General features: G+C 34.5%; 1 long non-coding RNA gene across 1 annotated transcript; it reads right to left on the bottom strand.

The window, feature by feature from the left end:
- Nucleotides 1-10,397: 10,397 nt before the first annotated feature.
- LOC123559825 (uncharacterized) lies at nucleotides 10,398-18,374 on the bottom strand. The gene is made up of 3 exons (XR_006688028.2): nucleotides 18,025-18,374; nucleotides 14,509-14,575; nucleotides 10,398-12,994 (listed from the first exon to the last, which is right to left on the bottom strand). It is a non-coding gene; the product is annotated as an uncharacterized LOC123559825 (long non-coding RNA).
- Between the last annotated feature and the right edge of the window lie 250 nt (nucleotides 18,375-18,624).

Raw genomic sequence — 18,624 nt, 5'->3', positions numbered from 1 at the left:
TGCAGATGATATTGTCTTGTTTGCAAACAGTAAAGTTGCAAAGTTACAAATTAGTTAAGATATGCTGCATAAATACTGTAATAAATGGAAGTTATCAGTTAAACCACTTAAAACAGAGATTATGATATTGATAAATGGCGGTCTTTACCCGCAAATGCTTTATGGTAATAGTTGGTAGATATGCATACCTTGGTTTTGTTATTACAACAGCTGGCTTGGACATTTACTGAAGGACATAATTCCTTAGCAGGCCAAGCGCTTAAGGCTATATTTCAAATGAATAAATATTTGTACAAATTTACTTATATCTCTGTTAAACATAGATAAGATTTATTTGACAAACTCTTTGTACCTATTTCAATTGTGGTAATGAAGTTTGGCGTTTTCAACATGGAAAAAATAGATTAGAGAGTATATGCAATTTTGTAAACGTCTTTTAGGCGTAAAAAGGTACACAGAATGATTATATATATGGAGAGTTGAAAGAATGCATTTGCAAAATATAAGATATATGAACTGTTGGTGACGTACACTAATTTTTAGAAATGGTAAAACAGAGGATTACAGAAAAGTCCAAGTATGTTTAAATTCATCGACCATATTAATTCAGAAGACACTTTTTGTAAAAGCGCTCGCAAACTTTGGGATAAAGCTTTTAAATTAAGAAATCGTTTACTTTATATAAGACAGTTGTCACTTAAATTATGTTATATAACATCAGTATCAATACAGTAGCTCAAATGATAATATGTATATAAACTTGCTTTATTAACTTTATTGTTTCAGTATGTAGTACAACTATCAAGCAGGTAAAGTTTATGCATCCAGTTATTTAGCATTTACTTCTGCATATAAATAACAAGTTGTCTTATCTTCCCAACTTAGCATCCTGGCTAGGCAGACTTGTCAACTTTCGCAATCGGACAAGACGGACAATGTAATCACATGGTAGATTACATGTTGGTGTTGTACATGATCTAATTAGATTGTGATACATGATTTTTTGTTGACTTGCTTGTTATTATTTAAATGTCATTAAGATTGCAAAGCATTTAGTAAAGCAATTGCATAATCCACTGTAGTTATTTTTATATGAATAAATATTTATTTTTAGCTTCAATTTGATTATGTTATCTAGATTTTGCTGATGTCACACAAATATTTGCACACATAAGAGAATAACTTCAATACTACAGTCATTTGTCTAACTAGTTATACTTGCCGTCATATTTCATATGGCCAATGTCTATATTGCTACACCTCAATACTATCTCGGCGATATATGACCATTTAGTGTCGATTCGCCGTAAAACCCAACTCACTCACTCACCTCAATACTACAATCAGTATAACTAATTATTAACTTTATGTCACATTTGATATGATTACCGTCTATATTGTTAACTTTCGTTTGCTGTCATTATATAAATTTATATGACCTTCTAGTTAATATGAAAAATATATTGTAAAATCTTGTAAAACTAGTGTCATATTTACTTTATTTACTGCACGTGAGTTCGTATATGAAGTCGAAACATATATAATCAAGTATGTTTAATCAAATTATTACGCCTTTTGCTAGGATGACTGACTTGTACTGTATTGTATTACTTCTGTAATTTATGTAAAAAGCTTTTAAGAATATAATGTTCCTTATCGCCATGGACACGTTACATTTTATGTTTTTTTTTTTGATATATCGACAATTTTATGACATAATTATAGTGCTAGATATGATGATATCAACTGGAAATGTTATGTGATTATATATTAAAATTTTGCAGACTTAATGTTGTTTTTACTTGATAACACTGTCAAAAATTCATTTTCTTTTTCATTTTTGTTGTTCACAAAACAGTTCACTGATGAAAAGCAAGTGTAAGAGATAAGACTCCGCCTTGCGGGACACCTTGATGCAACAGAAACTTCCTACCACTGGCATGTTCTAAGCTGACTCTTGCTCTCCTGTTTTAGAGGTATGACTTAATCAGCCTCAGCATGTGACCTCCTACTCCATTCCTCATCAGTTTAACGAGGAGTCCATCAGTCCAGACTTTGTCGAACGCTCGCTGCAGATCAATCTATGCTGTAAGCACGACTTTCTGCTCTTGGAAGGCGTCCACTATCTCTTTCGATAGGTAAGTGGTGTGGTCTTCAGTGGAGCGGAACTTTTTAATACATTCAAGTGGTAGTTTAAATCGTGAAATGACAACAATGTTTTTAACTCAAATTGAAGTAGTCATGCAAAAATAAATTAGGAAATCATAGTAATATCCAGCTCAAGCAAGCACTAAGTGAAAAAGGGAACGACCTTTAACATGGCTTTCTTCTAAATTGCCAACGAGAAAGCATGCTGTATAGAATATGAAAACAAAGGTGGGAAATATTAAGCTGTGGAATGGTACTATTTTTATCAGATTTAAACAATAGATGCAAAATTCTATTCTTATCTACGAGCGGATTCAACTTACTCATCTGTACAACAAATGAGCAAATATTGTTTGTGTTTTGTGGGAGTCACAAAAACTACTATAAATGTATCAAATTTTGTTCGAAATTTGTCAGAAATCACTTACTTTTGGGTCTCAGATTCCTTTCTCAGTGAATTATAAGGGACATAATTTAAGATTTGGTTAATTTATTACAGAGCTGTGATACAGACCACTCTTCAGAAATACAGACTGGTGATTTTCATGATTTTTTCTTTATACCTAAATAAACTGAATCGCTTTAAACATCCTACCAAGCTAAGACTTGTAGTCCTCAGAAAAAGATGAAATTTTGAACTTTATCGTTAGGGCTGTCATTCATCAAAGACAACACTTCTTTTATTTCTCTAGCAATCATTATCTTTCTTCATATGTTAATTTTATTCCTATAAACATTTGATAAAAAGGGAACCTGTACTCAGATTCCCTAATTTCACTTGAAGCCCAAATTTTCACGCTCTTTCTTCATCCATTTTGTTGAAAAACAACTGCGTATAAATTTAATATAGAAAAATAAAAAGACATACATATAGTGCGTAACTTTACATTTATTAGCACATATTCCATACAATGTTCGTAAATTTACAAAGTGAAAAGCTAAAAGTTTAATAAACGATAAGAAATTTAAATCTGACACAGTTCGTAAATTTTAGAACAAGCTAAAAAAGGGAAAATCTATCAAATGACATGAAACATAAATCAGACAAAGTTCGTAAAGGACATCGGACATTATGCTATGGATTTTGCCCAAATTTCAATGCCATTTCATGAGTATAGTATCTGACAATTCTATATAATGGCTTCAAATACTCATAAATAAGTTATATACCTATCAAACTGTCACAAAAAGATAAGTTTATTTCATATTCGTTGTCTTGAAATTCGAACAGTTTGTGACTGAGGGTCATATTTTATGAAAATGTAAAATGTGTATTTTTAGTGAAATAAGCATATGCATTTCAGATTTGCCTATTATAAAGTGTTTAAAACAATAAATAAACTCTTACCATGCATATTATCAGTTTATTAACATTTTAAAAAATAACTTAAAAGCGAAAACTAAAAGTGGGACGAAACTTTTGGTGACACAACTGTACTGTTAGTTCTTTCCACCTGAGCGCCCATGATAACTGATGCATGGATCATAGCCTATTGTTAGTTTTCTATACATCTATTACTATACTGTATTGACGCATGCAATGCAAATGTACAAAAGTGACCGGGCATTATAGGGAGGGTTACATATTGAATACATGCAATGGTGTAGCTGGCCTAAAAGTGTTTTACATACATTTGAGTAGTTGGCCTTGTTCAGTTGGAGCGGAGGGGTATAGGGGACTATCTAGGCAACTGTAGGTTCAGGGGTGCCTGCGCTTTAGCATTTTATGACACATTTGGGCACGTTCTAGATGCATCGTTTGCTTTTTTCAAGGTCCCTATATATTATTTTTTGTGTGTTTGGTTCTTCAGTTTTCGAAATCATGTGTAGGCACAGTCCGCCTGTGATTAATAATAACGGCTGCGCCACATAGTCATTCACATTTAGCCTATACTTTTTAATGTCTAGCAAACATTCAAATGTACTTTCTGTTACACAATGCAAAAAAAAAAAAAAGAAAACAACATAATGATATAATGTAGTAATATAATTCCGACTGGTCCAATGGAACAAAACTTAACTAGGTAGTATCAACATCTATGTAGATATTCTTAGGGTGTCAGTGTTAGTTCCTTGAAGGTCGTTACTAGTATTTCGGCCGGCTTCGGAATTAGTTTCAGATGTGTAGGTGAATTGGTGTTAATTCTTGTGGTGTCAGTGTTAGTTCTTGGGACGTCAGTGTTAGTTCTAGAGTATCAGTGTCAGTTCTGAAGGCACCAGGGTCAGTTCATGAGTTGGTGTCTATTGTAGTTCTGTTAGAGTTGAGGATGTTGGATTCAAATTAAAGCAAAAGTTGTTCTTAAAATGCATTCAAGATGTGCCAGTATTGTGTCTTACAAAGGGTAAAAAGGCATTTGCACCACAGTGGCACTATTCCCATAGACGTTCTTCTATATCTCATTGTCATGTTTAGGTTGAAGACACATACATCTAGTTGCATATGTCTAAGCACCTTGCTTGGTCCATGACTTGCGACAGACACAGTTGTCTCAATCCTGATGGCACTCAATCGACGGACGGCAGCAGACCAGATTGAAAAATTCATAAGATATACTTATCAGGACCACTCTGCTTTCAAGTATGACTTTCTATGGCCATTATTTATCTATTATAGTGTTTTCTATTTTGAAATTTTCACAAAAACGAATAAATATGTAGATATGCAAAGTTTACGAGACACAAGCAATAAGTGTCAAAATATTTTATGCAAAATTAATTTGCTGACACCCTGTATGTAGATTTTTTCCCCATTTTTATCCCTTTCCCCCCTGTGACTAAGTACCATTTTTGCAGCATACATATATAATAACTATTTACAAAGGCATGTGCAATATTTTGTTGCGTCACTGGGGGGAAAGATGTTTAAAACGTACAAATGATTAATGTTCATATTTCAATAAAAATGAGAATGAGAAATGTCCACAAAGTCATCTTTTTTGTTGACAAACTTGTTAACAGTTGTAAGAAATGTAAATTTACGAACAAGATAAAAAATGTGAACAATGATCAAATGAGAAGAAATGTTTGTTTGACACAGTTCGTAAATTTACGAACAAGTAGCAACTTCGAAAATTTACGAAGTAGCTGAAACTGATTGAAACTGTCTTTTATTGCAAATAAACTGAGAAATCTGAAAGTACTGACTTCGTAAATTTATGAACAGGCTGAAAAATGGGAGAAAAATAACCAATTGTAAGTAATGAAAACCCGACACAGTTCATTAATTTACGAACAAGATGAAAAATGTTAGAAATTATCAAATGAAATGAACTTTTAATTAGACATAGTTTGTAAATTTACAAACATGTAACACCTTCGTAAATATTTTAGAAGTTGCTATAGTACATGTTAGAGTATATTTAGAATAGTCTTCGTAATATATTTAAAATATACTCTAACCGCCTAAGAACAGGCTCCGCCCATCTCTATTTGCCAATGTTTTCTCCTTTCCGTTTCTATATCGTTGCTAACGTACGGGAGCCTAATTAAACATTGCTCCGCCTAATTGTTACATCATCTATACTTTTACCTTGATATCCTTAGGACGAGAACTCTGAAGTTTCAAATAACGCTCACCATTTTTATGCCCATGTGCATAAGGAAAGTAATTACAGTTAAAGACGAACACATAATTGCTTTGGATATCTAACATTAAATTTAAAAATATTTGTATGCAAGGTACTTTCATGCCCAAATTCATTTATGCTCTTAGAATTTTAAAATAAAGAGGTAAGCCTTTTCAGTTTCTGAATGAAGAGGCAAACCTTCTCAGTTTCTGTGCATTGATTTCTGTATGCATTGTTCACACGGTTATGCTAACACGAAATGAATATTAATTATGTGGGCGGAGTGTAATGCGCTTGCGCAATTCAGTCATAATTTCATGCCAAAGAACATGATCTTCGAGCCGTTCTTCGCCTGAAGGGCGCTAAATGATTGTCTATCAAAATAAGAGAGACAAAATTTTCAAAACTCCTTGCAGCTGATTGGACAAAAAAGTTGGGCATTCACTAAAATGATTAAACTTGTCTTTTATTGCAAAAAACTTAGAATCCTGAAAATATTGACTTCGGAAATTTTCCAACAAGCTGAAGAGGGGAAACATAAACAAATTTTAAGAAATGTAAATCTAAAACAGTTCGTAAATTTACAAACAAGAACAACTTCGTAAATTTGCAAAGTAGCTAAAGCAGATTAAAATTGTCTGTTATTGCAAAAAATATATGAGAAACCTGAACATGTTGACTACGTAAATTTACAAACAAGCTGAAAGCGGGGAAAACAAACAAATTTTAAGAAATGTAAATCTAAAACAGTTCGTAAATTTACTAACAAATAACAACTTCGTAAATTTGCGAAGTACCTCAAATTGATGGAAATTGTTTATCATTTCAAACAGTTGAGAAAAACATCACAGACTCTACTTCGGGAATTTACGAACATGTATTTAAATAAATATATTTACACAATTTCTTGAATTTACGATCTAGCTCACATTGATAAATTATTGTCTGTTATTGTAAAATTTTGAATAAACTCAAAAGCTTGACTTCGTACATAAATTAAAAGTTCGTAAATGAAGAACGTATCAGAGAATTTATAGAGAAGACAAAATGTGTGACTTCGTAAATTTACGAATAAATTCTTTTATATTAACAGTCATTCTCTGTAATGACTTAAACAGCTATATAGGGGGTTTGGCAGGCATGACCTTCGATTTTCCTAAAAATTTGCATATTGTCATTATTTGATGCATACTATATCAATCTACTTCTTTTTTAGTGATACGTGCTTCTGTTGCCATGGTAACCAACAGGTACATTCTATGCTAGGATTCCAGCATATTTTTGGCAAGAAATCCCACTTTTTAACCCTTGTTTATTTTTAGGAACAAACAGAAAAAAATGAAAATGGGATTATTATGTTAAAATACTTTGTTTTAAAAGAAAAAATGACCAGTCTGTATATAAATTAAACAGTTGTGATTGTCAAGCGAACACTCAGAATTGTGGGGTAGTCCTTGTATATGAAAAACATTGATTTTGCGTAATCTTTAACTAACTGCTGTTATTTCCTGCGGACACATTGGGAACAAAAAGCCTTGGTCTATGAAAGGAAAATACTTGTTGTTACAGAATATGAAATAAAAGTTCTGGGAATCTACTTCCAAAATGTTGTTACCATGGACACAAAATATGCATATTTTCAATTTTTAAAAAAATTAAATAACGTTTGTCAAGACCATAACTTTGACATGCATGGAGCAATCTTGTTTATATTTGGCATGAATATTAACATCAGTGAAACAAAGTTTCATGCACAAACCCCGGGTTCCAATCTCAAAGGTCAAGGTCACAGTTGGAGGTCAAAGGTCATATCAGATCTTGTATGGCCCATAACTTTGGAATGTGTTGAGAAATCTTCTTTAAATTTGGTATGAATGTTTAACTCAATGAGACGAGTGTCAAGTGCAAATCCCAGATTCCTATCTTAAAAGTCAAGGTCGTAGTTAGGGGTCAAAGGTCGTTTTAGAGCTTGTTCAGGCCACAACTTTGATAGTCAAGTAGCAATTTTTTTTATCTTTGGCAAAAATGTGTTCATCTCTGTAGGACAAAGTTTTGTGTGCAAACCTCAAGTCCCTATCTCTAATATCAAGGTCACACTTAGGGGGTCAAGGGTTATTTTAGAGCTTCTCCAGGCTTTTACTTTGCTACGCATAAAGCAATCTTTCTTTTTTTTCATAAATGAGTGTAGACCTTGAGCCGACATAGCTTACTTATGAGTTCTGGATGAGGTGACCATTTGACCGAAGTTTAATGAAAACGCTTCAATGGTTAATGAGATTCAGAGTTCAAACCTTTGACCTTGAGTTGTAACCTTGACCTTGAGCAGACATGGCTGGCCAGTGAGTTCTGCACATTGTCTTCATGAGGTGATTATTTGACCCAGGTTTCATGAAAACCCTTCTCAGGGTTTAGGAGATACAGAGCGGACACAAAATGGAAGGCTCAAACCACTGACCTCGAGTTGTGACCTTGACCCTAACCCATAAGTTGTGCACATTATCTTGATGAGGTGATTGTTTGACTAAAGTTTCATGAAAATCCTTCAAGGGGTTAAGGAGATATAGAGCAGACATAAGTGTTATGGACGGAAGGACAGATTGACAGACACCATCCATATAACAACAACTGTGTTGGTGGATGAATAATTACAGAAGACATTTTAACTTTGATATATCATGCCAAATATCAAGGCTCTAGTTATTATTGATTCAGAGAGTATTAACACTGCAACAATTTAACATAATTTGTAAATTTACTATAAAGTAGTGCTTCCCTATATTCTTGTTGACCTGAAATAGTATATTATGTTTCAGTATACAAGAGGGCCATAATGGCCCTATATCGCTCAGCTGTCATCATTGCACATAAGGACAACAAGGTAAAACAATCATTATCAAGTTTAATCAAAAGAATCATGAGAAGATATAGTTGAAATTTTCTTAAAGGTACAGTTATGTCAAAATACACTTATAAATTGGAGGTACCATCCATGTTGTACCACAGGAAAGTGGTCTCTGGTTTTCCCTATGGCCAATAATTAAAAGTTACTAAATAAGCTATTTATAGTAAAATAAAAGGGAAGTAATTAAAAACAAGAGGACCATGATGGTCCTGAATCGCTCACCTATCCCCACATGACCCAGTGTTGAACTGAGTATGACGTCGTTATTTCTATTATTTGACATAGTGACCTAGTTTTTGAGCACATGTGACCTAGATATCATCAAGATAAAAAAATTCTGACCAATATTCATGAAGATCCATTGAAAAATATGGCCTCTAGAGAGGTCACAAGGTTTTTCTATTATTTGACCTAATGACCTAGTTTTTGAAGGCACGTGACCCACTTTTAAACTTGACCTAGATATCATCAAGGTCAACATTCTCACCAATTTTCATGAAGATCTCGTGAAAAATATGGCCTCTAGAGAGGTCACAAGGTTTTCTATTTTTCGACCTACTGGCCTAGTTTTTGACCGCACGTGACCCAGTTACGAAACTGACCTAGATATCAACAAGCTGAACATTCTCACCAATTTTCATGAAGATCCATTGAGAAATATGGCCTCTAGAGAGGTCACAGGGTTTTTCTATTTTTAGACCTACTGACCTAGTTTTTGACCCCACGTGACCCAGTTTCAAACTTGACCTAGATATCATCAAGGTGAACATTCTGACTAATTTTCATGAAGATCCATTGAAAAATATGGCCTCTAGAGAGGTCACAACGTTTTTCTATTTTTTGACCTACTGACCTAGTTTTTGACCACACGTGACCCAGTTTCGAACTTTACCTAGATATCATCAAGGTGAACATTCTGACCAATTTTCATGAAGATCCATTGAGAAATATGGCCTCTAGAGAGGTCACAAGGTTTTTATATTTTTAGACCTACTGACCTAGTTTTTGACCCCACATGACCCAGTTTCGAACTTGACCTAGATATCATCAAGGTGAACATTCTGACCAATATTCATGAAGATCTCATGAAAAATTTGGCCTCTAGAGAGGTCACAACGTTTCTCTATTTTTAGATCTACTGACCTAGTTTTTAATCCCACGTGACCCAGTTTCGAATTTGACCTAGATATCATCAAGTTGAACATTCCGACCAATTTTCATGAAGATCCATTGAGAAATTTGGCCTCTAGAGAGGTCACAAGGTTTTTCTATTTTTAGACCTAATGACCTAGTTTTTGACCCTATGTGACCCAGTTTCAAACTTGACCTAGATATCATCAAGGTGAACATTCTGACCAATATTCATGAAGATATCATGAAAAATTTTGCCTCTAGAGAAGTCACAAGGTTTTCCTATTTTTAGACCTACTGACCTAGTTTTTGACTCCACATGACCCAATTTCAAACTTAACCTAGATATCATCAAGGTGAACATTCTGACCAATTTTCATGAAGATCCATTGAAAATTATGGCCTCTATAAAGGTCACAAGGTTTTTTCTATTTTTAGACCTACTGACCTAGTTTTTGAAGGCACGTGACCCAGTTTCGAACTTGACCTAGAATTTACCAAGATGAACATTCTGACCCATTTTCATAAAGATCCCATGAAAAATGTGACCTCTAGAGATGTCACATGGAAAAGTTTACGGACGCACGGACGACGGACACCGCGCGATCACAAAAGCTCACCTTGTCACTTTGTGACAGGTGAGCTAAAAAATGTTGTAAGTGAACGAAAGAAGAATCTGCCAAATACAAGAGCTGACTGATGACAGCGTGCTCGACTATTCGAAGAATTTATTGAATAATGGGACCAGACACCGAGGCGGTAACATAATACGTCTCTTAGGGCGTATAAAAAGGAACTGAAATCTTATGGTGATACAAGCTGTGTGCAAACTTGGTTAAAAACAAATCATAAATGAAGCTGCTATTGTGCAGACAAAGTCAAAATAGCTAATTTTGACCCTTGCAGGGGTCATAACTCTGGAACCCAAAATGGGATCTGGCCGGTTCAAGAAAAGAACCAAGATCTTAATATGGTGACACAAGTTTTTATGCAAGTTTGATTAAATTCAAATCATAAACGAAGCTGCTATTGTGCAGACAAGGTCAAAATAGCTGATTCTGGCCCTATCAGGGGCCGTAACTCTGGAACCCATACTGGAATCTGGCAAGTTCAACAAAAGAATCAAGATCTTGCGGTGATACAAGTCGTGTGCAAGTTTGGTTAAAATCAAATCATAAATGAAGCTGCTATTGCGCAGACAAGGTCAAAATAGCTAATTTTGGCCCTTTCAGGGGCCAAAACCCTGGAACCCATAACAAGATCTGGTCAGTTCCAGAAAGGAACCAAGATCTAATGGTGATACAAAATGTGTGCAAGTTTGGTTAAGATAAAATCATGAATGAAACCACTATCGTGCAGATAAGAAATTGTGGATGGACGAAGGGCAATCACAAAAGCTCACCCTGTCACTACGTGACAGGTGAGCTAATAAAACTAAACTATTACATGCAGTGTTATTTGGCTAGGCCCTTGTGAAATTATTCTGCTTGGGTATAACCCCTTCATAATGTTTCTATGTTAATGCTGATGTCACTTCAATGGAGCACCATGTATTTATCAAGAACCAGCGCTTCAAATTTGATAAAATATTTTACTTAGAAAACATGTTTTTAAACAAAATATCACAAAACACAACTTTCTTGATTAATTTCACAAAACACAACTTTCTTGATTAATTTACACATACCCTGAGCTAGTTATTTTCTGTATGCTTTCTCTTTCATTTGCGCCTTAATGGAACTATTCTGCAAGATGTATTAATGATATATGTCATTTATTATACGAATCAGATAGAAATATCCGTCCCGAGGGCACCTGCACACTGGGCGTTAACTCTACAATCCTCGTTACCATGCACCCATGCTCAGGTGGCCGAGGGACGGATATTTCTATCTGAATTTTAAACACATGACTTAAGGTTTTTCTTGCTTGTCTTGTACATAAAAGTTTTATATTCTGACAGACTAGTTTCCATGCACACAGTATTTTACAAATAAAAAAATAGATAAAGCAAATAGAAATACTTTCTTTGTAGCACTCTTTCTTAAAGTTTGTAAAGTGCGAGAAATAGATGTCTGTGAGCAGAAGTGATGTCATGACCTTTCAGTGATGCACAATAATAAAGTTCTATTTTAGCTTTATCATTTGTAGTGTAACGTTGTGTTATCACCACAAAGTAACATCTTTTGAATCAAGAAATATACTACAAGGAACGTAGAGAAACTATCAATATATCTGACTTTTTCGAATTTTACATAAACGATGTATGTGCATGAATCTTTAGTTGTCATTAACAGCACGAATTCATCTGGCATGGGGAATATCAAATGGGTTTTGCCAACATTGGAAACGCCAGTTCAATGTGTATGCATACCATTTCTGGTACTGACAAAGAATGTGACGACCTAACATTTGGTGCCATACACATTATACATGTGCAAAATAAACAGTTCCGTCATGTTTGATATAACTTTTACATACCAGATATATTAGAATAGCAATAACTTCTAGCAAGACGTGTTTAAACACTATACAATCTGACTGTTAAATGTTATATGAAATAACTGCTATTGCTTGACCTAAAACTCCCACTGTGAAAAAAAAAACAAAGTAAAAAACGGTTTTGCTATAAATTATTTCTTAAGTCTTCTGCTAACTTTAAATTGTCAGCCATGGAAGTAGTCATATTTTGTCTTTAGTGGGTGCTGTCAATTGAGACTTGAAAGAACTTTTTGACCGGATAGCTTTCTTTCCATCTTCTTTAACATCCGAGTCATAATCTTCAACATCTGTTGTCTTTTCGAGTTGATGAAAACGAGAGAAGTAGGAGCTGATTAGTTGACCTCACTTGTAAGCATTTATGTCTGGTAAACTTTCCCGACAGTCTCATTTCCTCCATCGCCACAAAGGGTTCGACTTTGTTCATGCCACTTTATCTGTGTTAAAATTCTTTCTCGAAGTTCTTTTGTTCGAAATTGAAGCTGATTCTACATTTTGTTTCTAAAATTACTCATTCTTACACAAGTGTAGTAATACAGTACTTTCAGATATACTCTCATTATTGTTGAGCAAAGGCAGCATTTCCTTTGAGTGGAACATGTTGAATGAAGTATCGGCATATACATGCTTAGCCTTTTTATGTTCAAGTCATTTTGCTGAGTGTGGGCAGCTTTCATTGTTGAAAAAGTCCTTGTGTAGTTGTCCTACAGACACTAGAATACAATGGTTGATAACTTCGCTACTGCTCCTGAAAATCAAATAAAATAAAATTAAATATAATTTATAAAAGGGAAACAATAGGTTTCCTAATTCCATTACATATACCACTTAAAGTTAATTTATAACAGGACAGGGCCTCTTTTTACCCTAGAGGCATAATTTGAACATTCTTTGTAAAGTACCACTAGGCAATGCAACATACCAAAATTCAAAAGTCTAGGCCTTGCAGTTTCAGACAATTTGTTTTTCCTATTTAAGTCTATGTAAAACTTAGGACCCCCGGTACGGGGCCTCTTTTCACCCCAGGGGCATAATTTGAACAGTCTTGGTAGAGATCTACAAGGCAATGCTACATTCCAAATATTAAAGGGTCTAGGTCTTGAGGTTTCAGACAAGAAGATTTTTTATGTTGTTTCCTACAAGTCTATGTAAAACTTGGTACCCCCGGGACAGGGCCTCTTTTTACCCCAGGGGCATAACTTGAACAATTTTTATAGAGGACCTTTAGATGATGCCATATGCCAAATATTGAGGCCCTATGGTTTGTGTTTTTTGCCAAGAAGATTTTCAAAGTGTTCCCAATATAAGTCTACATGTATGTAAGCCATTTGACTCTCTCCCCAGGGTCTGGCCATATTTGACCCAAGGGGAATAATTTGAACAATCTTGGTACAGGACCACTAGATGGTGCTACATATCAAACATAAAAGCCCTATGACCTGTAGTTTTTGACAAGATTTTCAAGTTTTTCCTTTTTGTTGGCATGGCAATTTCCAGAGTTCTATATGGAATTCAATTCTTTGAACAATTTTCAAAGAAGAACATCCAAGTAACATCCCGGTGAAGTTTTATCAAAACTAGGAGGAGATGTTATTTAAAGGAAAGTGTGGATGGAAGGGTAGAAGGATGCCAGATGGTGAGCGATCACAATAATCATCCTGAGCCTTTGAGTTCTAACAAGAACTGGTAAAAGGCAGCACTTTCAACTGTTTGAAATCCTTCCACACAATATCTGCTTACATACAAAAGCTTTACAAAAATTGTGTAAGTTTAAAAATGGGCAAACTTTGGTAAACTGTAAGCCAGAGATGTGAAACCAAGTTCTGAATGGTCAATTCAAAGTGGCAAAGACTTATAAATGAAAAGTCTGAAAGCGTTAAGTACACCAGTTCATGAGAAACCTGCTTACATGCAAAACTTTCCACAAAATTTATACTTAGTTAAACCCGGGCGTTGACAAAATGTCAGCTTGAATTATAAAACCTGCCCTGTGAATCATTCTATGATAGCATTATTGTAACAATGATCCTAAATGCAGTCAAACAGTTTCTCAGAAACCTGGTAACATATAATTTCTGCAGAATTTTAGTTAAAACTGAACACTAAAAGGGGCATAATTAAGGGGGTATGTGGCTGTGATGACAGAATACTAATTTAAAGGTACAATATGCAAAGTGATATGGTATTTCAGATAATGATAAGGACAAAATTTAAGCCAAGAAATTGTTGTTACACATGAGCATATATTGTATATAAATTTACCTTAATATATTGTAGTCTGTCATATGCAGAATCTCTATCAAAATTCTCCTACCATTTGGGGAAATGCCTGAAAAAAAAAATGTTTTAAAATGTCATTGATCATGTTGATGTATGTCATGTGTTTTGTTTAAATAATTTTACCACATCTAGGACACACATTTCTGTCATTTGACATGTATATTTCTGTGCATGCACATCAAGTCATATAACACAGTAACACAGGAAATCAGTATTGACTAATACAAGTAGATATGCGAGTAACTAATAGCATACTACGAAAAATGTATGTACAAAGTGAAATACCGGTACTTCATTTTTTAAATGGTTATGATAATGAAAATACACATGTACTGTAGTAAACTTTCAGTAACTTTAACTAGAGCTGCTTTTGAAAAAAAAATGCATGTCTTCCACAATCATGCCTAATCATCTGAATAGTATAAGCCAAACATGTGCCAAGACCTCAACTCTGCCTCATGACTGTGTACAAATGTGCCAATTTACATCTAATTCCCTGATTTCCCTCCTGTATGAAAAAGAAATGCTCCGGACAAAGTCATTCTTGTATCTGACCTTTGGCCTATAAGTGTGACCTTGACCTCAGGGACCTGGTTCTTGCGCATGACACTATGTTTCCTGATGGTGAACAATTGTGTCAAGTTACATTCAAATCCCTCCACGCATGAAGAAGAGATGATACAAAGTCTGTAAACGCCATCTGCCAGGCCACCCACCAGAGAGCCCGCAAGCGCGACCTTGACATTAATCCTATGACCTTGTTTTTGTACATGTCACTCCGTCACATGATGGCGAACAACTGTCCCAAGTTACATCAAAATCCCTCTAGTCTATACATGAAGAAGTTATGTCCGTCTGCACGACAGGCCCGCATTCCGATAATACATCCTGTTTTTTTTTAAATAGGTGTATAGAATTTTGACAAACTAGATATGTGTCCATGGGACACAAATGCCCCGACTACATCCCGTTAAAGTGACAATTTTTTCCCAGGTCAGGGGCCAGAACTCCTACATGACTGAATGAATATGGATGTGAAAGCCCAGGTGCAGAACTGCACATGCTGACCAACATTCCTGTAAACATTGGTGACTCTAGGTCAAATACTTTTGGAGCTATGTGCGACACAACATTAAAATGACCAATTTTTACTAAGTCAGGGGCCATAACTCCTACATGACTGGATGAATCTGGACGCGAAACCCCAGGTGCACAACTGCACATGCTAACCAACATTCCTGTAAACTTTGGTGACTCTAGGTCAAATACTTTTGGAGCTATGCGCGACACAACATTAAAATGACCAATTTTTTTACTAAGTCAGGGGCCATTACTCCTACAGAACTGGATGAATCCGGACGCGAAACCCCAGGTGCACAACTACACATGCTGACCAACATGCCTGTAAAGTTTTGTGACTACGTCAAATAGTTTCAGAGCTACGCGTGACACAACATTTTCGTAAGGACGGACGGACAAGAGCAAATCTATATGCCCCCCCCCCCCTCAAAAGTGGGGGCATAAAAATTGTAATGCTCCCATTGCTTTGTACACTTATTACTGTGTTGTTTACAGGGAATCTTACATACAATTTTATTTCTAAGACAGGAAATTGAATATTATACACTGTTTTCAAACATTAAATTATCCTGTTACAGTACTTCAATGACAATGGAGCTAAAATTTCATATTTTTTTTTTTTGTCTAGGGGCATGGACCTTCTCTTTCCAGATGTTGTGTGTTATTTAAATCATTCTTTAATCTTCTTGCAAACTGACAAATCAAATATTTAACCAATATTCACCTATTAAAACATGAATCTAAATTGTTCATGGATTGATAGTTATTTCCTTTTGAAACATAAATAACTGTCAAGACACAACATAAATATTGCAAATCCAACTGGCACAAAATACCTAAGACACAATGATATCAAATTATGTTGTGACAGATCATTTAATCTTAATTATGTTTTCGCATATCTGGTGTTGGATATATTTGAAGAACAAATAACCAACAAAAAACTTTAAAATAAATAAAAAACAAGGTCACACACAAAAAATGAAAATGTGTAATGTGTATATACTGTATATGTCAAAATCTAGGACATAACTTTAGCATCCTACAAAACAGGTCTGATTTGTAAAATGTAAGAGTCCAGGAACATATTTTTCATCTTGAAATCATAGTCAAACTAATTTGATGCAATCCTAGGAAGTATCGAGATAATTGTTTCATATGGGCAATACCTCCGCTTGTGTCAAACACTTTGAGACCCAAATAGTGGAGAAAATTCCGCTGAAATTTTCATCACAGCTGACATGCTACAAGCTATATGTTTAAATGCAAATATGTCAAAAGCTCGCCAAAGATTCAAACAAAACTTACTTGTAGCAAAAGGAGATTAAATTCCTGATAAAATTATTTATATTGCTTTAAGTAAAATTTATCAAATGATTTCCAAAATTACGAAATTATTCGGTGATTTAAACCAATGCAATGAATGTAGGTATATACTGTACATGATTATCAGTCAGGGGTGTAACTGTTTTAAGTTATGTAACCTATTTCAGTTACTTTTTCCAGCATTTTATAACCTGTATGAGTTTTAAAATATAGATAACCCAGGTAAGTTATTCATAAAAAACCTTTTTGCTGTTCTCACAAATTGACCATCAAAGTGTAATTAGTAGCAAACTGTTGTTAATCAAATTCTCTTTTAGTCAGATCATGGCCTGATGAGCATAATGGGATGATAAGAGTTTTATAGCTTTAAAACCATTTGCGTAAGACTTTATCAGCCTTGCGTAAAAAAATTTACTGCATAGCTGGAAAGATAAAAGACCAAGGATTCAGGAAATTATTGCATTACTCACATTCAAAATAAGGATTTGGCACAGGAGGGCTTTGTAATATTTTATGATAACTGAAACAAGTTATGAAAGTAAACCCAATAACTCAAATAGGTTATAAAATGTGATAACTTGAAACAGTTACACCCCTGACTGATTATTGTTTACCACATCAGTCTGACATCTACACAGCATAACGTTATTGTTTACCACATCAGTCATCTACACAGCATAACGTGCAAGCGATAAAACCAATAACATTACACGACTGTGTATTGTGATATATCTGCCATTATTTTGGTCTTTCAGAGTATTGACAGTTTCACAGCTAAAAAAATCTAGCTTCAGCTGTTAATGTTACTGATCTCTAACGGATGTGACTATTAGAATATAAAAATGGCGTCAGTTAAGTTATGATAGCCAGAACTAACGTTTTGACTTCCCTGTCACAAATTTATATACCAATCTGATCGTCAAATTATTTTGACTACATGTAATACTAAGCTTAAATTACTGTTGTTAGGTATTTCTGGTATTTCCTATGAACAAATCATAGAGTCTGAATACAAACTAAAGTAGATACATGAAAATTGTCATATCATAAACACTGATAAAACATGTTAAAACTTATTTACGAGTACCTTACCTGTGCCTGTGGAAAATAAACGGTAACTTCGATTGCTGAAATAATTGTCAACAAATTTTCTCCAGAGATCTGTCGCTCATATTTTTCCGTAGTCCCTGAATGTGTATTCAGAATAACACACGTTGTTTTAAATGTTTAACACACTGTTTAACACCGTTTAACTTTCAGTTTCAATTCACGTAAACAAAAACAACAGGTTTCGAGTACGAATTAAGATCAATGCAACCTGAATCTGATAAATATACACAAAGTTCGTCTTCTGCAATCATTTATTATGATTCCTAACGATAAACCATTGATATAACACGACAATGACACTAAAAACTCGTGGCAAATATAGCTCTCCGCCATATTTTTTTTTTAATGTTGCCTATATCTCCTCTGTGAAGATCATCAAAGGGGGATAAATCATGTAGGAGAAAAGAGAAATAAGCTTTATATTAAATCGTGTTTATGGGGAAACTAGATAGATTCCCAAATATGTTATTGATGTTTATATAAGTTCAATTTTCTGCCAATTTATCCCAGTATATCAATTTATGCAAACCAGATGCATATTCAAATAACATTTACCAAAAGTAAGCACCTTTTAAACACTTT

The sequence above is a fragment of the Mercenaria mercenaria genome, chromosome 8, assembly GCF_021730395.1.
Source record: "Mercenaria mercenaria strain notata chromosome 8, MADL_Memer_1, whole genome shotgun sequence".
In the NCBI taxonomy this organism is placed as follows: Eukaryota; Metazoa; Mollusca; class Bivalvia; order Venerida; family Veneridae; genus Mercenaria; species Mercenaria mercenaria.
The sequence above is the reverse complement of the archived record's forward strand: the minus strand, read 5'-3'. Positions and strand labels throughout refer to the sequence as shown.